At 42.5% G+C, this 22,512-nt stretch overlaps 2 pseudogenes; both read right to left on the bottom strand.

Moving 5' to 3' along the window:
- Nucleotides 1-3,318: 3,318 nt before the first annotated feature.
- LOC149174443 (uncharacterized) lies at nucleotides 3,319-7,650 on the bottom strand (annotated as a pseudogene).
- A 78-nt stretch (nucleotides 7,651-7,728) lies between these two features.
- The window catches only part of LOC149174442 (uncharacterized), an 86,550-nt pseudogene continuing 71,766 nt past the window's right edge, over nucleotides 7,729-22,512 (bottom strand).

Below are 22,512 nucleotides of genomic sequence, written 5' to 3'. Positions count from 1 at the left end.
ACCATTCGATGTGCTATCAGTCTGAGGTAGATTCCAAAACCATGATCTTTGCTTTACTTAACCTCTATTATGAGTTTCTAGGGTGGATTTTTGCAGATCTGGGGAGCCCTAAATTAGTGTTTACACACTAATGCCCTCTTGCAGGCCTGTAGGGAGTGTTAAACGTCCTCTACGATCTGCTGTAGGGTGTTAATCCCCCCTGTGTACCACTGGGGGGAGCGTTAAAGCCTTAGAGTGCATTTTAAAAACCCATGCAGTGATTCTTGAAGCTTTGTTGCCCCATTTTGACTGATTTTTGGGTTGTTTTGCACAAGTTTCAGGCCATTATGACTAGCCTATGGAGAGAACGGGCCCATGACAATGAGGAATTGTTGATGCTAAATGATCCAACATGCTTACTTGCATTGCGCCGATGCAATTTGTTTACGTATCTAAAGTTGGACTTGATGAAAGGGCAGGAGGACTTGTTGAGATGGATTATCCAGCGGCGGGATGAACATGAGAAAGTGTTCAGGATTGTAGATCATGAGTTGTCCATTGACCATGATGATATTTACTTTTTAACTAGTTTATCATGCCGAGGAGCACAAGAAAACCTGGCGGGGTTAGGCCTGATCTTAGATCCACCCTAGAGCTGGTTCAATCTTACTGTATCCCTGAGAGTGGACTCGTCGGCAACAACGTCCCCATAGAGAGTGTTAGAGCCTAGATTTGCCTCAGGCTGAAAAGACAAGGTTCTAGGTCCACATCAAACCACGCTCAGCCTCCTAGCTAGCCCTACGAGGACAGGAGAGGGCTCTCTCCGGGTCAATCTCAGCAAAAGATAATCGATGGGGCTTGAGATGACTGATTTAACAACTGATCTTAGGCTAGGTATGAAGTGCAAGGATTTAATTTGAGTTTTTGGGGGCTTTGTTGGAAAAAAGGGACGGGCAAATTTTGGGTCCGGGGATGAGGACTAGTTTTTGCAGAGTTCCGGTTGGGGCAAGGTAGGCAGCAGTTTTGATGCTTTAGATTAAATGAATGGATGGAAAAGACCGTTGAGGAGCTAAGGAGGGTGTGAGGGTATCAAGAATCCTCCTCAAACTGAAGAAAACATTGAGAATTAAACAAAACTACAGGCAGAGCACAACAAACTCATGGATTTTACCTTTGTCACTTAACTTGTTTAATTCAGAAGTAAAGAGAAGGGAAATGGCATACATAAAACATCAATGAACTTACAATTACATGAAGAAACACACCATCAAAACACAGAGCCACAAGGATCCCAACAAGTGCTGCAAAACCTTGGTCTTTCCTTAGCCAAAAATGCAGAGATAAAATGTACAATGATGTGCCAAGCAATCCCAAGTGTCCTATTAGAGCCTAGATTTACCTCAGGCTGAAAAGGTAAGATTCTAGGTCCACATCAAAACACGCTCTACCTCGTAGCTAGCCCTACGAGGATAGGGGAGGGCTCTCTCGAGGTCAATCTCAGCAAAAGATAATCGGATGGGGGCTTGAGATGACTTAAAATGGGAACTGATTTTAGGCTAGTAAATAAATATGAAAGTGGTAATTTATTGAATGACTGAATTTTCTGGGCTGTATGGGACAAAGGACAGCATGAGCTGGGAAATTAAATTAAAGACATAGAATATTTCGTGAGTCAAGATAGGCAGGAGGTTTAGCAATCAAACTGAAATAACATGGAGTGGAAAGGCTGTTGAGAAGCTAAAAAGGGCATACACATGAATTCTTTTCAGACAGAAGAAGAGACACAAAGCATGAATGCCTTTCCAAGGCAGGGCAGTAAACTGGATTCTACCTTTCTTACTTAAAAGCATTCAACTGGAAATGATCATGAATGGACAGTAAAACATAACAGGATACATGAAACAGAAAGAAGAAACATATGCTAAACTAATACCACATGAATCTCATGAATCAGAGCTGCATCATTTTATTAATCTCTGGGCCAAAATGTATAGTGAAGAACTAAATTTTTCTTCCAGACCCTTTTCTAGAACTCAGACCTCTTACAAATGATTTACAATACAATAAATAGACAGATCGATGAAAATAAGGAATTGTTTAATCATTATTAACAAATTGAAGCTGAAGAGCTAGCCATCTATTCTGAAAAGGAGCAGCATTACATGTGAAATCTGTTTGATGACGAATGGAGAGGCGGAAACTATAGCTATAGACCCTTTGAATCATAACTGAAGTCAAAATCGAATCCTATTCCTTTGCTAAATTTTGAGCCTAGAATCGTGTAGTTGCTGATTTTAGGCCTAAAAACTCCACTTCTTGAATGCCACTTTGCACATTCCTACACAACTGCCCTCAGATTTCTGGAGATGTGTTTGCCACTTTACTGAAATTGGGAAAAGATCTCCAATATTTTAATGCTAAAATATGGGTCAAATCCGCCACATATGTTCTTTAAATCTAAAGATGAATCGAATGCCCAAGTATAGTAATGACTGCCACCTAGGACATTTTTCAAGCCTTGCTAGAGGTCAAATACTTTTAACGGGTTATGACTAAATGCTTATGCAATGAACTTTTCCAAACAAGGTACTGTAATTATTAGATTATGTTAATTCTGACAAAGAACTCCTTGTATGTTTGGCAAATATTATGAAATCGCAAATGAATATCAACCATGATGTTGGCCTGCGCCAAGAACTCCTTTCCAGCAAAACACCCCACGCCAAATGCAACTGCACCAGCTGAAACGCAAGAGACCTGGGCTCCATGTTGGGGTTGCAAGGTGAATATTACGGCAGTAGCATCAACATATAATGGAAAGACATGGCTAATACGACTTTTGCTTCTAATAGTGTGAAGTTCTGACCCACACATGTTTTTGGACCAGATCCAAATGGCACAGTGGACGTTTTTGCGACCTTCTTTAATCCCTTCATTAAATCGCCCTGGATTTAAACTCATTTTCATAATTTCCAAACCACTTCCAAACACCAGCTAACATCAATAGTCGAAGCCCACAAACTTACTTGGATCACTAGAAATCCGAATGGATTTGAAATTTGGTGAAGCGGCGGAGAAAATTTGATTGGGGGCTCTGTGCGCTGCGCACAAACCCAGTGCACCACGCTCACTGGATGCGCCCTGCCCATTGGAAATTACACAGTAGACTTCGGCTCTATGCGCTGCGCGGCCTATGTGTGCTACGCCTTCTCCCAACGCACCGCGCAACACTCTAATACCCAGTTTCAGCTCCAAACTCATGATTTCATTCCTCCACATCGACTTCTGTGATGTCTTTGGCATGCAAATGAATTGACAATTGTGGAAACATCTTATGCATCAAAATGATTTTAATTCTTGCTTCCATCTTTGTAGTGTTTCAGAATTGGCATTTCTTCCCTTTGATATTTTGGCTAAAACGATGGCTTTTTGGTTGATTTCTTTTGTAGGGATCACAAATTTGAATATACCAATTTGAATAAAGTATCGTGGATTGTCATGGACATTTGGAGACATAACTGCCCGTGCTATTCTTTGAGAAAGGTGATGAAATGGTAGAGTTTGGATGAAAACAATACCAGGACCTGTATTTTTAATGTGGGAATCTATAGTGCTTGACACAGCAACAACACATGATGCGTCAACAACTAGTACTTCTCCAAGTTCCAAATTTTTCTGTACAACAGACCCTCTCATAGCTATAAAAGCAAGGCCACACCCAACCAGTTTCTATCTCAAAATTCCCTCACCACCAAAAACTCTAGGACGCGCCCTCCTTTTCACCGTAGTTGACATTGTCACATCATTAAGTGAACAGAGGTATGCATCTGGCTGACAAATAATTTCTCCACCAAAAGTGGCCAGATCAATCGGAAGTATTCTTGCAAGAGACGGTGCTGCCACTCCAACAAAACCATCTTGGGAGCCAGAATTCACAAATGCAGTGGTTGCAAAATTCTTCCCAAAAAACCATTGCCATATACCGCCTCCATTCTTTGGAGGCAATATGTTTTCCATCTGAATAGATCCAGACATATAGCACATCATACCAGGCTTGGCATTGACTATCTCATGTGGTTTTAACATAATTTGCAGTGTCTGAGCTTCTCCACCCAATATCTGGAATGGTGTTATCGCTGCCTGTGGACTCTGGTACACATAAGGCCAAAACGGAGTAGAAAGTGAAGGAGTAGCCACTGTTTAGAGTGCCACCATTGCTCACCAGGGCTGCGCCTGGAGATGTTGAAAACTGGAAACTTGAAAACTGTATATGACATTTATTACAAGGAACAAAATGACGACTTTCTTCAAAACAGGGTTTTGAAGAAAGGTCACGATCAAGCAAGATAACAACGAAATTTTGCAATGAGAACTTATTCTGATCTTCCCTTAGGCCTGCTGGCCTGTAAATGACTGAAATCAACTTTGATGATCTTTGAGAAATTTTGACCAACCCAAGAGGTACAACCATGAGGGAAACAGGTGAAGAGACCCTTCCGTCAGACATTGGCATGACCCTAATGGAATGAAAATAGAAGCACTGAATGAGACACCTAAAATGAGATGCAATAAGAGAAATGATCTCTGATAGAGGGATGACCAGACCGACTATAACATTGGCTCCAATGGGGATGGTGGCTCCCTAGAGGTGCCAAGAACTGCAGATATTTGGGAGAGCAGACAGTGCCTTCATTCATTGGGCTATGGAATCATTATTTTGACAAACAACACAAGACTTTAACCCATTTACGGACTGAAACTTGATTTAAACTGACTCAATTGTGAAACTAAAATGATTGAAAAACTGATTTGACAAATTGAAACCAAAACTGCAATGAAATTGGAATGAAGCGCTGCCTTTTGCTGCTTATTTATTTACAAAATCTACCCTACTTTGCTACAGAGCCAATAGATCAAGTAATTCTGTAATGCCAGATCAACCATCCAAGTAACTAGGACAAGTATGCTGCTTGAGAGTGTTTCCACTAGGACATAGATGTAATTTCTCGCAGCCATACATGCATGAAATGAGTCTGGTTATGTAAAAAATAATTTGATCTATCATTTAAACTGAAAAACATTTCCATGTATGTTGCAATAGGATCACAAAAGCCAGACTCTGTTTGCTGCCCCAACCCTGCAATACATACTTCCAGCTGTACACTATCAATGCAAATATCCACGAGCAGCTCTATTGTTTCTTGTTTTGAAGGAGGGAGAGTTTCCAAGAACTTTTTGGGATCTCGGAATTCATATGATTGGATCTGATCATTTAAATATTGAATCTCCTTCTCAAATCTTTCAACAAGTAACTCACAGAAACCAGTTTTAGCTTCAGGAGGAAACTTCAGAGATTTCAAACATTGAAACATGGCAATGAAAAATGCTTCATCAATTTCAAAATCCACTAACTGATCTTTAACTTCTTTTACAACTTCACAAAGTGCAGGGTCTGCCACATACCCTACCATTGCGTGAATGGATCAGTGAGCACTGGAATCTCTGGGTTGAGTTGGAGTCACCAGGTGAATGTTTCAGCCTTCACATGTCTGATGGTTGTCCACCATCAACAATCCGATATGAACTTAATACATGTACTAGGGCGATTTATAAGTTAAGTGTTACGATTACAAGCTAAACCAGAGATTGACTGAAGCAACATTTATCTACTTGTGCTAATGCAAATCAAAAGTGTTTCGAAGGCTACCTGGCATAACTTCAGGCTCCGTCTGTAGCTAAATCAAATAACATTAACAAGCAAACCATTTCTCCCTAGTATGGTCGCCATTATGTTAGAGCCTAGATTTAGCTTAGGCTGAAAAGGTAAGATTCTAGGTCCACATCAAACCACGCTCAGCCTCATAGCTAGCCCTATGAGGACAGGAGAGGGCTCTCTCCGGGTCAATCTCAGTAAAAGATAATCAGATGGGGGCTTGAGATGACTTAAAATGGGAACATATTTTAGGCTAGTAAATAAATATGAAAGTGGTAATTTATTGAATGACTGAATTTTCTAGGCTGTATGGGACAAAGGACAGCATGAGCTGGGAAATTAAATTAAAGACACAAAATATTTCGTGAGGCAAGATAGGCACGATTTTTAGCAATCAAACTGAAATAACATGGAGTGGAAAGACTGTTGAGAAGTTGAAAAGGGCATACACATGAATCCTTTTCAGACAGAAGAAGAGACACAAAGCATGAATGCCTTCCCAAAGCAGGGCAGTAAACTGGATTCTACCTTTCTTACTTAAAAGCATTCAACTGGAAATGATCATGAATGGATAGTAAAACATAACAGGATACATGAAACAGAAAGAAGAAACATATGCTAAACTCATACCACATGAATCTCATGAATCAAAGCTGCATCATTTTATTAATCTCCAGGCCAAACCGTACAGTGAAGCAGTGAATTTTTCTTCCAGACCCTTTTCCAGAACTCAGACCTCTTACAAATGATTTACAATACAATAAATAGACAAATTGATGAAAATAAGGAATTGTTTAATCATTATTAACAAACTAAAGCTAAAGAGCCAGCCATCTATTCTGAAAAGGAGCAGCGTTACATGTGAAATCTGTTTGATGACCAATGGAGAGGCGGAAACTGTAGCTGTAGACCCTTTGAATCATAACTAAAGTCAAAATCGAATCCTATTCCTTTGCTAAATTTTGAGCCTAGAATTGTGTATTTGCTGATTTTAGGCCTAAAAACTCCACTTCTTGAATGCCACTTTGCACATTCCTACACAACTGCCCTCAGATTTCTGGAGATGCGTTTGCCACTTTACCAAAATTGGGAAAAGATCTCCAATATTTCAATGCTAAAATATGGATCAAATCTGCCACATATGTTCTTTAAATCTGAAGATGAATCGAATGCCCAAGTATAGAAATGACTGCCACCTAGGACACTTTTCAAGCCTTGCTGGAGGTCAAATACTTTTGACGGGTTATGACTAAACACTTATGCAACGAACTTTTCCAAACAAGGTACTGTAATTATTAAATTATGTTAATTCTAACAAGGAACTCCTTGTATGTTTGGCAAATATTATGAAATCGCAAATGGATATCAACCATGATGTTGTCCTGCTCCAAGAACTCCTTTCTAGCAAAACACACCATGCCAAATGTAACTGCACTAGCTGAAACGCGAGAGACCTGGGCTCCATGTTGGGGTTGCAAGGTGAATATTACGGTAGTAGCATCAACATATAATGGAAAGACATGGCTAATATGACTTTTGCTTCCAATAGTGCGAAGTTCTGACCCACACATGTTTTTGGACCAGATCCAAATGGCACAGTGGATGTTTTTGTGACCTTCTTTAATCCCTTCATTAAATCGCCCTGGATTTAAACTCATTTTCATAATTTCCAAACCACTTCCAAACACCAGCTAACATCAATAGTTGAAGCCCACAAACTTACTTGGATCACTAGAAAACTGAATGGATTTGAAATTTAGTGAAGCGGTGGAAAAAATTTGATTGGGGGCTCTGTGCGCTACGCACAAACCTAGTGCGCCACGCTCACTGGATGCATCGCGGCCGTTGGAAATTACACAGTAGACTTTGGCTCTATGTGCCACGCAGCCTATGTGCACCGTGCCTTCTCCCAACGTGCCGTGCAGCACTCTAATACCCAGTTTCGGCTCCAAACTCATGATTTCATTCCTCCACATCGACTTCTGTGATGTCTTTGGCATGAAGATGAATTGACAATTGTGGAAACATATTATGCATCAAAAGGATTTTAATTCTCGCTTCCATCTTTGTAATGTTTCAGAATTGGCATTTCTTCCCTTTGATTTTTTGGCTAAAACGATGGCATTTTGGTTGATTTTTTTTGCAGGGATGACATATTTGAATTTACCAATTTGAATAAAGAATCGTGGATTGTCATAGATGTTTGGAGACGTAACTGCCCGTGCTATTCTTTGAGAAAGGCGATGAAATGGTAGACTTTGGATGAAAACAATACTAGGACTTGTATATTTGATGTGGGAATCTATAATGCTTGACACAACAACAACACATGATGCGTCAACAACTAATACTTCTCTAGGTGCCAAATTTTTCTGTACAAGAGACCCCCTCGCAGCTATAAAAGCAAGGCCACACCCAACAAGTTTCTGTCTCAAAATTCCCTCACCACCAAAAACTCTAGGACATGCCCTCCTTTTCATTGTAGTTGACATTGTCACATCATTAAGTGAACAGAGGTATGCGTCTGGCTAAAAAATAATTTCTCCACCAAAAGTGGCCAGATCAATCGGAAGTATTCTTGCAAGAGACGGTGCTGCCACTCCAACAAAACCATCTTGGGAGCCAGAATTCACAAATGCAGTGGTTGCAAAATTCTTCCCAAAAAACCATTGCCATATACCGCCTCCATTCTCTGAAGGCAATATGTTTTCCATCTGAATAGATCCAGACATACATCATACCAGGTTTGGCAATGACTGTCTCATGTGGTTTAACATAATCTGTAGTGTCTGAGCTTCTCCATCCAATATCTGGAATGGTGTTACCGCTGCTTGTGGACTCTAGTACATATAAGGCCGAAACGGAGTAGAAAGTGAAGGAGCAGCCACTGTTTAGAGTGCCACCATTGCTCACCAGGGCTGCGCCTGAAGATGTTGACAACTGGAAACTTGAAAACTGTATATGACATTTATTACAAAGAACAAAATGATGACTTTCTTCAAAACAGGGTTTTGAAGAAAAGTCACGATCAAGAAAGATAACAACGAAATTTTGCGATGAGAACTTATTCTGATCTTCCCTTAGGCCTGCTGTCCTGTAAATGACTGAAATCAACTTTGATGATCTTTGAGAAATTTTGACCAACCTAGGAGGTACAACCATGAGGGAAACAGGTGAAGAGACCCTTCCGTCAGACATTGGCATTACCCTAATGGAATGCAAATAGAAGCGCTGAATGAGACACATAAAATGAGATGCAATAAGAGAAATGATCTCTGATGGAGGGATGACCAGACCGACTCTAACAGAGAGGATTAGGTCTAGATCTATGAGGGCCATTTTATGGTTGATTGTGCATTTGGTGGGGTCAAAGAGTCCCCACATTGCAACAAAGACCCAACTATTGCTTGTAGTTGACTGTGTCCAACCTCAGATGCTCAACTGGTGTGAAACAGTGGTTTGCCAATTGAAGGCAGAATTGACTGCATGCAAGACTCGAACCCAACAGAGTTTCGGGTATGGCACTGATCTGAATTTGATCCTCAAACAATTCCATGATTGTTAAGAATGAATGACAGACTTCAAGAAATCTTATAACTATTAGAAATAACCTTTGAATAATGGTAATTTGTAGCCAGCATGGAGCAATGAGGACCTTCGGTCAAAGCGCACTGACTGTTGTCCCATGGAGATTGTGCATGGCGCAAAAATGGTAGTTGCATAGACAACTTTCAGTCTGCTAGGATTTCAAAGAAACATGCATTCATACAACCATTATGCTATTATAAGAAAATTCTATGATAAGGGTACGTACCTTTGGTCCTACGTTTGAGAAGGCCCTTAGGGTCCAAACCCTTCTTGGAGTTCCCTTCTTCTCTTTTGTCCTGCAAAACAACCAATTCAAAGAACATAGTAGTATATGGACAAAAACTTATAAAGAAACCATCTTCATGTTATAAAGAAAGGTAGTTAGTTATGAAATCCAAACAACCATTTACATACGAATTCAAACATGAATATCATTAACATAAAGAAAATTCATTTCGGGAACCAAGACATGTGTTTCTTTTATTATAGACAAATAAAGTACATAAAAAGGAATATCTTCACCTGAGTCACCATCAGCAGGCTCCAAGCAAAGCTTCCTTCCAGATCCGTTCCAGCCTCAAGCCTCTAACAAACTCCTTCCATGACTCTCTCCATGATGTCATAAATGGTGGATGAACATCAACACACAAGGAAACAAAGGTTTCCTGTACAAAATGGGGGAAGTGCAGAAGGCACAAGGGACTTTAGACCTGGTCAAGGGAAAAATCTCAGCATAATAACCTTTCTCTCTCTTCTCTCCTCCTTTAGGCCTTCCCATTGAGGTCTTTTTATACCTTCTACAAAGTAGTTTTTTAGTTAGGAGTTGGTTGGGAACAGTTGGGCCACGGGCACTAACAGGTGATCAGCAGGTAAAACCCGCGATCTCCGCCTGAAAATAAGGAGTTTTATATTTTTTTAAGTGTTTTAATACATACACGTGGGTTGGCTATACACAGACCCGCGTATACACACGTTTAACTTAGGGCAATATCGTGTATAAGGGATAAAACACTGTTTTTTAAAATTTTGGGACCAGGTCTGGAAGGAGGGGTTGCCCTAGGCCATGAGTGTAGCATCACAAATCATAAGAGTGAGATTTGGAGCTATAACAGATGCCCCCTAATATATGAGGTCAGAAGGGGTACATGATGGCCGAAATATATTATGCAAGTACATGGAAAGGAAGTCTGTCAAAAACCGAGGAGGACTTCACCAAAATTCAGCCTGCCAAGCCACCAAAGGAGATCATAAAGAAACACTGTCTGAGGCGGGCATACCCATGCTCAAAAAAATTAAAGCATGTCCGCATATCAAGTACAAGTGGATCCACTAAGTATACAAGTATAAATGACTTAAATATACATAATGGATCATCTGATCATGATGAACAAGTACATGTCTGAATATCACATATAAGACTATCAATGATGCTGAAAGATACAACGGATCACTGATATCAAAGACTGATCCCAAAAGGTACCAACTGAACATGATGGAATAGGATGGTACTACACTGCAAACTCAGGTGCCAGCATACAGAATGTCGCCATGACTGACTGCAACATATAAAGTGGAGTGGTATCAACTAGCAACAACAGGAGCAACTGTCAACTGAACCAATGAATGCTGATACAACCTGAGGTCTTCACCGACCGCCGTGGTACATTTCTACACCATGGGAATAAATGATCTGAAGTCGACCATGTGAGAAATCATTTGATTACCGGTCATTGATGTATACCGTTAACAAACGCGAGACTACTCACCGATAATGATAATGAGTGTCAAGGTACCCAGTACAATCTAACAAGTGTGAATAGATGAGCTGGAGTCGAACAACTATAAGAATCTATCGATCATGAGACAATGATGGTTTCCCACTGTCGATAGCGAAGGATCTGCCACTAATGACTGCAAACCCCAAGGTACTACCAAATGGACTCTAGATCTTTTCCCTAGAGCAATGAGTCGGAGTCGATAGGGAAAGATCCGCTAGAAGGAAGGCATTAAGGCATCCTTCATCAATCTAGCGCGAGTGTAACCCGTAGGCCAATAATGTGGAAGGAATCAGACGAAAAAGATGTAGTAACCCAACCGAAGTACGTTTCCGGCGTATACAAGATGTGGCTAGCGCACGGCAGAAACCCTCTGAACCAACCAATAATGAAATCTGACACAAAGGCGAGGTATCCACCAATAAGGTCAAATGGAAACCAAGGTACTGAACGAATCCCAATGTGTGATAATGTAAGTTGACGTCGAACACAAGGGAAACCACTCAATCAAAGACCCATGATACTGATCGATGCTGAGCACAAGGTGACCTATCAATAATGAAAATAGGGCCAGGGTGTGTCTCTAGGCTTGTCCTCAGAGCAAGATGTCGTTGTCGATAAGGACAAGACCCGCCAGCAAGAAGTCAATGGGGACCTTCTCAAACCGGCATGAGTAAAGGACCAATATAACTGATGTGACGATAGACATGACACTGACAACCAAGGATGGCCGACTGAAAAATGAGTCAAGAAACACCGCAGAGAGGCCGACTCAGGCTAACTTCCCTTGAACAAAAGCACGACTCAATGTGACTATGTGGCAGCATATGATGACTCTGTATAAGTTCGTCATGCAGGAGGCACGAACGAACCCTCCATATGATTGGAAGAGATAACCAATCGGGGAGAACTGACTCAATAACAAGGTTAAGGCGTACCTAAGTCAAACTAAATCCCGTCCAAACGGAGGAGACTTTGTTTTGAGTGCTTTGTTCAAGGGCGACACGACTGACTCCAGCTGCCAACAATAAATGGAAATACTGTCCCGTTCCCGCTCTTTTTGGAATATTTAATTTTTTGTCTTTTTCTGTTAAGATGGAAAAAGAATAAAAGAATGCTATGGTATAGTGGAAAGAATGAGTGTCGGTGAAACAGATGATCTAGTTCCTGGGAAAGGAACGTTCCTATGCTCAATGCAAGGAGGTGAAAATTGGTCGGTGACACTCAAAGGTATGTTCCTTCCACGGGTCAAGGTGTGTCAAGCTATACAGTCCCGTTCCCGCTCTTTTTGGAATATTTAATTTTTTGTCTTTTTCTGTTAAGATGGAAAAAGAATAAAAGAATGCTATGGTATAGTGGAAAGAACGAGTGTCGGTGAAATAGATGATCTAGTTCCTGGGAAAGGAATGTTCCTATGCTCAATGCAAGGAGGTGAAAACTGGTTGGTGACACTCAAAGGTATGTTCCTTCCACGGGTCAAGGTGTGTCAAGCTGCAGAAGTCAAAGGTATGCAAGGTTGATTTCGCAGACGTCATGGTCAAAAGTTGGCTTAAACACGAGTCCAAGTGAAGCCGGCTCTAGGCCAAAAGGTGCAAGTGGTCAACATGCAATGCAGTAGTACAACTCAACACAAAGGAGCCTCTAGGGTATAAGGCTAGAACAAAGTGGAGAAGCTAAGAGGAATGAGTCTTCAATGCATAAGTCATGGCGGGACTACAGAGGACTCCCGAGCCTACTCAAATCGGAGCAGCGTGGGCAACAAATGTCAGTGAGGTGCTAACTACGATGCCCATGTAAAGGATGGCTCTACCATCATGTCATGATTTAAAGAATCGGCGAGTGAAGATGGCTTACGAACCATAACACGATGGGATCGACCCTATGGCAGATGTATCGGTCAAATGGAGGCTAGTATGCATAATGCAACGGAAAAATGGTGTCCCTAACCTATATGCCAGTGAGAACACGATACCTGCCATGACGGGTTAGCAGTCATGGAACCGTCTCGAAACTAAAAAACGTCCAAAATGTCCTGAAAAACAAACCATTCTCGACATTCCAAGCTCCCAAGTTAAAAGTCACATGAGGCCAAACAAAATAAAATTTTGAAAAAAATTTGCATTTTCAAAACTTATAAAAAGAATTTTGGACTCACCATTTTTACCATTTGAGTTTGAGAGCAAAGGTTTTGGAGCAAAAGGAGAAAACTTCCCATAGCTAGATTCAACCATTCAAATTCGTCAAAAACCTCCAGGTAACTCTTATACTTAGGCTGCAATTGATTGCGACAGGTTTTAAGATTTTTGATTGATGTTTCACCGTTGAACTTTTGTCAAAAATTTCCTCGCGGCGTATACGCGAGTTGGTAATATTGAACCCGCATACACACGGGCCCTATACGCGACTGTGTGCACAGGGACCCGCGTATATGCCGCGAACCATTTTTAAACAAAAACTAACGGTTTTGAATCAATTTTTTCTCAGGATGCCTGTCACGTGGCGTGAAAGAAAGCACGCAGCGGTATATAATGAAGTTATGAATAGTCAAGAAGCATTAGATGCCCTACGGGGATGCGGTTTGCTTAAATTTTTCAAATTGCCAAATATGAAAGCGAACACGCGTCTGCTTGAGATGCTCATTGATTATTAGGACGTCGATGAGGAAGCCTTTATGATCGATCAGATGCCGCTCAGGGTAGAAGTGGAGGATATCTATTTTATCACGGGCCTTTCCCGAAGGGGAGAGGTAGTACATTCCTGAGGCAGGACACGGAGTAGCCTCACGATAGAGGACTATGTACAGATATACTGCCCGGAACATCCCAAGAAGGTTGGGAGCCAGATTTCCATCACACATGTGGCGAGTTTATCACTTAGGATAATCCTGTTCACCATAGCTCGAGTGAACAGATCATCCTCTCTGCATCAGGCATCACGGCTAACCATAAGTGTGGCAGTTGACTGTCTCACTACTATGTTCGACTGGTGTACTCCTCTTCTGGCCAACATGAAGAGCCAACTCACTTCTATCAGGAGGGGAAAGACGAAGAACTTTGGATATGGGACTATCTTGTGCACTTTCTTTTTCGAGAAGGTTCCCGCACTCCGCCCCAGGGTAGCAGTTTCCATCAGCACCCCACACGATCCACGCATAGGCTGGTGGGCTGATCTAATGAAACATATGGGGGGTGGGGAGGTCCCAAGGACTGCCTTCGACGATGATTTCTTCATCTGGTGGGATCAACAGATCATCGCCGTGGATGACTACCCCTATGCTGGGCTGGATTTCCGAGGAGATCCTGATCTAGCGTTACCACCGAACGCAGCATGGGGCGAGATTGGTAAGAATTTTTGATTTTATGATTTTTTTGGATTTTTCAAATATAATGATGAATTTTGAAAAATATTTTTGATGAGATTCAAATGACTGATATGATGATCATGTTCCAGACATTGGGCCAGTACAACCAGATGGATTCCCGCGGCATGGACGGCGCGGCCGAGGAGCCGAAGAGGCGGCTGCTGATACAGAACGGACTCTAAACAATGTCCAACGACACTTGGCGAGACTGAGCTGCCGAGTACCGATGGCTACTATAGAGGACCTTCCTGAGGATATGCAGCGTCATGTGGTTGGCATGCCACGTGACTGGGTTCGCACTTTTCGGCATGTGGCCACTGCGATAGTTACATACTTAGATGCTCATCCTGAGCCGAGGCGTTAGATATGCTGGACATGATTATGGGCATTTGAGTCCCAATTTTGTATATTTTTGGACACACATATGTACACTCGAGACGCTTTATGATATATATATATATATATATATATATATATATATACAGTTTGACTTTTTGATGCTTGATTTTATTGTGATGAATGATTGATGTGCCAGTCTAATGCTTGATTAGCGATAGAATCAGCTAACCAATTATGAGATCTTGGAATATGCAAATAATTAATATAAATAAATGATCTTTGCAACAACCTCACCCTTAAATACTAGCGATATAAAGATGGATCCCTTACCCGATTTAATTGAGACACTATCAATTGACAATCAAGATACACTACCAACGAGTCGATCCCATGAGAGATTGCCTCGGATAATAAATTAATAACAGCAGTATACTCGGCCATATTGTTTGAAGCAGGACCGATACATACGCCTCTTGATGCCATCAATTGACCAGTTGGATAATAAAGTACCCAAGCTGCGGAAGCAAGATTCCGAGTGTGCCGACTAGCACCATCGGCGAACCCAAAATAGACCAAATCATCCATCAACACCTGCCACAGCAGACCAAAAAGTGCTGATATCAGAAAACTCTCGACGATATATGTACAAATATACATAAAGTACAAAGAAGCCATTGCCTGGCCAAAACTAAGAAAAGTACTTCTTTAGGTAGAGCCCGTTTTGGGGCTTCGCCAGCTTGTTTCCCTCGAAATCAATTAACTCATACGATCCTTTTTCTAAAACTCATTTAATAATGAAAAGACCGTACCACATAGGCTTAAATTTGCCTGCCCCCAAGGTGTCTTTATCTTGGTCATAGACCAAGACAAGGTCACCTTCAAAAAAGATTCGAGGACGGACAGACTTATCATACTGCGTTTTAACCCTTTTCTTGTGAGCCTCATTCATCGTGGCGGCATCTCGGCACTGCTCATCGAGATGTTCCAAGTGAACTAGGCACTCTTCGAGACTCGAAGTCTCAGGAAGGAGCTCAACAACTAACTTAAGAGATGGAATTTCACATTCAACCGGAAAGATAGATTCCATTACATAAACCAACTGAAAAGGTGTAAACCAGTAGTCGTTTTGACGGAGGTTCGATATGCCCAAAGAGCCGAATACAACATAATGTGCCAATTGGACCGATTTTTATCGATCTTTCGTTGGAGTATCATCTTAAGAGTTTTATTGACTGCCTCGACCTGTTCATTGGCCTGAGGATAATAAGGGGACGAATGCTCCTAATGGAAACCTAATTTAAGAGCCAATTCGGACATCAGTTGATTCTGGAAATCACTGCCATGGTCAGTGACAATCTCTCTTGGGATACCGAATCTTGAGATAACCTGATCGAAAAGAAACAATGCTGTCGTGTCACTATCGTTCTTATAAGTAGGCATGGCCTTAGCCCACTTCGTAAAGTAGTCTACAGCCACGATAATGTACTTGTGATTCACCGCTGAAGGCGGATTACAGGTTGTAAAATCAATACCCCACTTAGTAAAGGGATGGACGGTGACAACGAGAAAAGAGGAGCTGGATGCGCGCGCATCTTCCAAGTAAAAATTTGACACGGGTGACAGCATTTGACCGCTTCCACACAGTCTTTAAAGAGTGAAGGCCAAAAATAGCCGGCACGTAAGATGCGCCGGGCTGTAGCAAGCCCTGATAGATGACCACCACAAGCTCCACTGTGGCAGTCATTGAGCACAGACTCTGCTTCCTCTAAGGTTAAACAACGCCGAAGGATTGAATCAACCCCTCGATGGTATAATGTGTCACCGATGATAACATAGTTTTTAGCTAGGTGACGTAATTTTCGACGTTCATCCTTGGAGAAAGTAGAGGGAAAGTTCGAAGTCTGGAGATAGACTATGATATCTCCATACCAAGGGTCGAGTGAAGAGATGAGGAATAAATGTTCGTCGGGAAAACTTTCCTCATAAACAGTATCCTCTCCACAACGTAGCTCAGAAATTAGCTCTGCGAAAACCATGTATTTCTTAGACTTGGCAGACAAGAACTCGAGATCGAATTCTTACAAAATGACTATCCATCTATTATATTTGCCCCCAATCACTCGCCTACTGAGGACAAATTGAAATGGATTGACCACTGCTAAGACAAAAGTTTTGCATAGCAGGATATAATGACGGAGCCGCTGGACAACGTGGACAGCTGCCAAGGCCAACTTCTCAACCGGAGAATAGCGAAGTTCAGGACCTATTAAGCCTCGGCTCAAATAATAAATCACGTGCTCGGCGAGAGCATCGTCCTCCTTAACAAGAACCATACCAATGGTTGATTCTGCTGCAGCGAGATATAAAAGGAAGTCTCTACCATAATCCGGTGGACTCAAAAGCGGGGCAGAGACTAATGCCTTTTTCAAAGCATCAAACGACCGCTGCACAAAGTCGTCCCACACAAATGGAACTCCTTTCCGTAGCAAATGCATAAACCCTTTAGTGATCTCGGCATAGTTTGCTATAAACCGAAGAGATTAGCCTTCGCTTGAAGACTTTGAAGTTGTCGAATTGAGGACGGGGGAGGCAACTGAACTATTGCCTCAACCTTGAAGGGATCAACCTGAATCCCTTCATTGGACACGATGAACCCTAACAACCGACCGGACGTAACCGCGAAAATTCACTTGTTGGGATTCAACCGGATTTTATAAAAACGACACCGCTCAAAAACCAATCGAAGATGACTAGGGTGATCAGTTCTCTTTCGAGAATGAGCAGCGATATCATCCAAGTATGCCTCAATGACATGTTTGATGTCGTGGAAAGCATATGACATGGCCCGCTGAAAAGTGGCTCCAGCATTTTTAAGACCAAAAGGCATCTTTCTATATGCAAAGGTACCCCAGGGACATATAAAGGTTGTCTTATGTTGATCTTCAGGACGGATAGAAATTTGATTATAACCCGAAAAACCATCCATGAAGGAAAAAATTTCATTACCCGCACACTCGTCGATAATCTGATCAATGAATGGCGTGGGGTAATTATCTTTCAGACAAGCCTTGTTTAGGTCCCTAAAATCGATGCATACTCGGATTGTTCCTTGCTTTTTATCCACAGGGACTGGATTAGAAAAGCAATCAGTAAGAGGAACAGGGTATATAAAACCCACCCTTATCAGCTTCTCAACCTTAGCTTTGATAGCTGCTGCTTTCCTAGGGTTAACCGGCCGAAGCCTTTGACGAACTGGTTTGGCGTTTTCATACGTCTTGATCTCATGTTGAACTATAGAAGGATCAATGCCAGGCATTTCCTCATAAGACCAAGCAAATACATCACGAAATTCCTTAAATAGGTTGGTGTAAATTTGAATTTCTTCAGGGGAACACTCAATTCCGATGAATAGATTCTCGATGAGGTTAGGGTCCCTAGAGATGTTTATAGGTATCATTTTTGAAATCACTGACATATTACCTTCAGCACGAATGTGTGCTGGAGCCAAAGGGTTTGACACCGTACAAACATCATTAGTGAGGAGCTCGGAGAATCTAGATTCTACTTCCTGCAACGGAGGAAGAAAGTATGAACGATGGTGTAAGTCTTCCCAAGGTCGATCTATACCCATCATTACTTCGAGGATTGCTTCTTCAGAAGGTAAAACTGAATCTAAGCAGTCCAAGGGAGAGGTAGAATCAAGGCTCCAGGCCGGGGCCACATGACCATCTAACTCCTCTTCGGAAAAAGGAATAGAGTGGTTTTCTGCAGAGTCTACGATAGACTGATATCTAAGCTAAGCTGCAGATATAGGAAATGCCATTCCATTTACTTGTCCTTCAACTAATGTGGTCGTAGGTTAAGGCAAGGTCCAAGGGTCTGAAAAATAACGAGTTCGGAAGAACTCTTCTCGAGGAGACTCTTTAGATGATGAAATAGCATTGATTTTAGCGAAAGGAGAGGGAAGATCAAATGTACCCATCAATGAGGAATACATCCCTACTCCTAAATTCTCAGTAGGCGTGCGAGGGTTATCCACTAAAGGAACAGTAGAGTCCGAGCTTGCTTGAGGATCGACTGGACAATAGTCCAATTGATCAACCTTAACGATTTTTCCCTCATGAGGAAAGCAAATGACACGAAACAGAGTCAAAACAACAGCATCCATTTCGTATACCCAGTTCCTTCCTAATAGGAGATTATAGTCTAAGTTAGCATCTATGACTTCTACTTCAATTTTGACGACCTTCCCCCCAACACATATAGGAAAGGGCGGGATAATCCCTGATCCAGGTGGATGTTGGTGGCCACCCACCTATCCCATTTGGACCCCCACAATTATCTCTTTCAGTCTTTTCAGTTTCCTAAATTGTAGCACAGTTTACTATTTTTAGCAGTTTTTCGGGTCTTGAACTTCTGGAGCCGTTTTGAGGCCCTAAACGACGTTTTTTGGGGAATCTGGGGCAACATGGGTCCATGGACCAATGTTGCCTCCCAAAGTGATAGTACTCGGATAGATCTTTCTAACGAGCTATCGTACGCGTCAAACGGAGATCGTATGCCAAAGTTACGACCCCGGGAAATTGATGTAGCAATTTACCCAAACGGGGCCCACAATTTGGCATTTCATCTTCTAGGGCTAGGTTTTGGAATGTGAAGGGTTTTCCATTGTTTCTCAACAATAAATAGGCCTTAGAGCCTCATTGTAACACAGTTCGGAACAGTTCAGAGGCATGTAGTCGCACATCTCTTCTCAGAGATAAGCTACCATTGCCCTAGCTGGTTTATTTCCATTTCTGGTTGTACGCATATTTTAGTATTTTCCATTAATGAAATGAAGCATTATTTCCGTTGCGTCTCTGTGTTTATGGTTATTGCATCTCTGTATTTATGGTTATCTCTGTAATCTATTGCATTCCCATTTAAATCCAGATCAGTGGTATCAGAGCGGTCAACTTTTCTCTGTTTTTCTTTGCATGTCCCCAACGAGGTCGGGATATAAGGAGTTAGGGCTTGAACTGGTCGAACCTTTGCAAGACCAGCCTCGCAAATCCCGACGGCCTCCAATGGCGGATGAGAAGAAAGACGAGGGGGCAGGAGATCCTATCAAAATCTTGCTCGAAGAAGCGCTCGAGCGGCAAAGGAACGCGATGATGGATAGCTTTGCGCAGATCCTTCAGCGGCTACCCAGAGGCGACACATCGGCTTCCAATAGCGACTCTGGAAATGCCACGCCATTTAAGGTACAAGTTAATTTTGAAATCCCCATCTTCGAGGGTCAAATAGACGCAGATGCCGTAGATAAATGGTTAAATCTGCTAGATGGGAATTTTTTTGTTCACGAATTTTCAAGTCGGGAAAAGATTGTTTTCGCTCTTCTCAAAGCAGCCCCCCACGTCAAGGACTGGTGGGAAACCTACTGCGAGCAGAAGGATGAAAGTACAGGCTCACTATTTTCAACCGCACCCACTTGGAATGACTTCCGGGATGCCGTCAAGGAGCAGTACTACCCTGTCGGAACCTATGAAGACAAATACATCAAATGGACCACACTGCGGCAGGGACGAGACCAAGATGTGCCGGAGTTCACAAATATTTTTCATACCCTTCGCACACAGTTGGGTATCAAAGATTCTGAGCTGCATCTGGTACTCAAATACCGTGGCTGCCTACACAAATACATCCAGGAAGAGATGGTGTTCTTGAACATCTCCTCACTCGGCACAGCATACCGATACGCTGTCAAAATTGAGCAAAAGTTCAAACAGAAGAAGCGAGACTTTGGATCTGTAAATCCGAAGCCCAAAGGACAAAGCCAAGGCGGGATGACCCAAGACAACCCATCGAAGCTGCAAGAAAAGAACAACACCACGAAGCCAAAGAAGGACACAGGAAAGTGGTGTGAGTTCCACAAGAGTCCCACTCATAACACAAGTGAGTGTCGGACCAAGCAGTCGCTGGTGGTTGAGTTGAAGGCTTCCGAATCAGATGCATGTTCCGACCCTGAGCCAGTACCCGACAGGGGTAATGGAAAAGGGAAGCAGATCATTGATGCGGATCCCAGTGCCACTGTTGCCACTGCCAAGATCCAGAAAGATGAGCCCGAAAATCTGGAGGAAGGGGAGCGTCTTTTCCACTCACAGATGTGGGTGAAGGGTTTGCAGCTACAATTCATTGTCGACAGTGGCAGCCAAAAGAACCTTGTTTCAGCAGAGGTCATGAAGCAGTTGGGCCTACTGACTACACCGCACCCGCAGCCGTACAGTATCGGGTGGCTTCACGAAGGACGAGATCTCAAAGTTCGCTAGCAGTGCCGCCTTCCCTACAGCATCAAGCCCTTCACAGACGAGGTATTGTGTGATGTTACACCTCTGGATGTTTGTGATGTATTACTAGGCCAGCCATACTTGTGGAGGCGACATGCTGTGTATGAGTCAAGGCCTCGTGCTGTCATTATTTCTTTGAGTAACTCATTATACAGGATACCAGAGGTAGCCCCACCTACTGCCACATCTTTGATCACTGCTAAGAAAGGCAGCAAGCTCATCTCACAGACCAGGAAATTTATATGTCTGGTTCACTCCCAAAGTAAGAGGAAGATCATTGCTACCTCCATGACCCCTGCAAAGGGTTCCTCCATGCAGCAGCAGCAGCAAAGGGATACGGTCATGAAAAAACACAGGAACAACTTCTCCTCACCCACATGGGTACCACACAAGTTCAGGTGGGCAACAAAGTCTGGTTGCATCGACCGAAAGAATGCCTTACCAGAACCCATCAGAAGCTCAAACCACTCTGACATGGTCCTTACAGCAGTACCAAGGCTATGGGGAACAATGCTTTGGAGCACATCATTCCTCCATTCCTTCGCCTTCACCAAATGTTCAATGTGGACCATCGTCTACCATGCTTCCCACCATCACTGGACACATCAGAGATTGCAGGACAAGTTCAGCAGATGGAGGAACTCAACGCAATGGGGACCATTGCTGCCTAAGGGGGGAGGAATGATCCAGGTGGATGTTGGTGGCCACCCACCTATCCCATTTGGACCCCCACAATTGTCTCTTTCAGTCTTTTCAGTTTCCTAAATTGTAGCACAGTTTACTATTTTTAGCAGTTTTTCGGGTCCTGAACTTCCGGAGCCGTTTTGAGGCCCTAAACGACGTTTTTTGGGGAATCTGGGACAACATGGGTCCATGGACCGATGTTGCCTCCCAAAGTGATAGTACTCGGATAGATCTTTCTAACGAGCTATCGTACGTGTCAAACGGAGATCGTATGCCAAAGTTACGACCCCGGGAAATTGATGTAGCAATTTACCCAAACGGGGCCCACAATTTGGCATTTCATCTTCTAGGGCTAGGTTTTGGAATGTGAAGGGTTTTCCATTGTTTCTCAACAATAAATAGGCCTTCGAGCCTCATTGTAACACAGTTCGGAACAGTTCAGAGGCATGTAGTCGCACATCTCTTCTCAGAGATAAGCTACCATCGCCCTAGCTGGTTTATTTCCATTTCTGGTTGTAAGCATATTTCAGTATTTTCCATTAATGAAATGAAGCATTATTTCCGCTGCATCTCTGTGTTTATGGTTATTGCATCTCCGTATTTATGGTTATCTCTGTAATCTATTGCGTTCCCATTTAAATCCAGATCAATCCCATGCGGCTTATGAGAATGACCATCAAATTCTGTCAAGACGGTGGGTGAAGGAACAGCCGAAGGCGATCCAATAACCTTCCAGCATGACATCGA

Source organism: Pinus tabuliformis, chromosome 4_1, assembly GCF_031772625.1.
Source record: "Pinus tabuliformis cultivar Carrire ecotype Pingquan chromosome 4_1, CPIR1, whole genome shotgun sequence".
In the NCBI taxonomy this organism is placed as follows: domain Eukaryota; kingdom Viridiplantae; phylum Streptophyta; class Pinopsida; order Pinales; family Pinaceae; genus Pinus; species Pinus tabuliformis.
Note: the sequence above shows the minus strand (reverse complement) of the source record. Positions and strands in the feature narration are given on the sequence as shown.